The following is a 1,382-nucleotide window of genomic DNA, read 5'->3' as shown; positions in this document are numbered from 1 at the left end:
TTTTCTTTAGCTGATTGCAAGGATTATGTTTTCACAAATTTTTCTCTGTCCCCACATATATGCATGCACGCACATGTGCGCACACACCCACACACACACGCAGATAATGATAGCACCTAAATTAAAATTTCACCTTATAATTTAATAAAATTTATCAAAAAGCCAACTGACATAGGGGCGCCTGGGTGGCTCAGTCGTTAAGCGTCTGCCTTCAGCTCAGGTCATGATCCCAGGGTCCTGGGATCGAGCCCCACATCGGGCTCCCTGCTCCGCGGGAAGCCTGCTTCTCCCTCTCCCACTCCCCCTGCTTATGTTCCTTCTCTTGCTGTGTCTCTCTCTGTCAAATAAATAAATAAAATCTTTAAAAAAAAAGCCAACTGACATAAATATTAAATAATATTCAAAATTATTAGTTTACAGCATTATAATTAGGCGCTTTTTTTTTAACTTGTAGCAAGAATTACTATCAAACTCCACTCATTGGACCATAGACCCTTGTGGTGTTAGCAAAAGCCTTGCCTCTCATATAGCACACTACTATAGTTAGGTATTTTATAAGCAGCGGACCTGCCCTTGATTTGCCTCTGTCTGAAATTTTCTGGATTCTACATCTATTCCTCCATTCATTACTTCATCTGATTACCCATTCATACACTAATTCATTTATTTATTCATTCACTTATCTATTTAAATATTATTAGAGTATGTGGCTTTATCCTCTCCAGCAATATTTTTTTTTATTTAAATATTTTACAAAAATTTTTCTAGTTTTCTGTTTGTGGTCTAATATTTAGCTTTTATCATTACCCAAATTTTGTGTGTTCAGTGTCTGCATTGCAATATTGTTTGCACACAGGAAAATTAAAATTACATATATAGTTCTATGTTCTAAACCCAGTACTACTCAGGAACCTCAGTGAGACTGGAGATTAAGCTCTTCAGAGTCCTCTACAATATGAATTCTTATTGCCTATTAAATGCTTCTCATTTCCACTCTGCACAAAGGATCCTTCTGAAGACATGCTATCTTCCTCTCCTTGGGTATGCCAGATAACTAGAGTGGTCAGGAAGTCCTCCTCAGATATAGGTGGCCTATCTTTGGATCTATAAAATAATCTGTTTGAGACTATCTCACAAACAAATAAGGTAATATATTTTGGGTCAGTATTAGGAAGAATGCCGTAAAATGCCAAATGCAAAGTGCCTCCTAAGGAATAGGTTTAAGCAGAGCCTGGGATATAATTCATCAGGGGTATTGGAGGCAAATTTTGGAGAACAATTAAACTAGACAACAGGTATGGCCCATCTTTCTTGGATATTTTGTTGTTTCAAATACTCCCATGTATGGAAACCTAGCAGTTAGAGAATTGGGTAAGAACAAG

The 1,382-nt window shown here is 37.2% G+C and overlaps 1 pseudogene; it reads right to left on the bottom strand.

The window, feature by feature from the left end:
- Positions 1-446: 446 nt before the first annotated feature.
- LOC118002808 lies at positions 447-585 on the bottom strand (annotated as a pseudogene).
- Between the last annotated feature and the right edge of the window lie 797 nt (positions 586-1,382).

The sequence above is a fragment of the Mirounga leonina genome, unplaced genomic scaffold (genome assembly GCF_011800145.1).
Source record: "Mirounga leonina isolate KUSES-001 unplaced genomic scaffold, KU_Mleo_1.0 Mir_82, whole genome shotgun sequence".
Classification (NCBI taxonomy): Eukaryota; Metazoa; Chordata; class Mammalia; order Carnivora; family Phocidae; genus Mirounga; species Mirounga leonina.
Note: the sequence above shows the minus strand (reverse complement) of the source record. Positions and strands in the feature narration are given on the sequence as shown.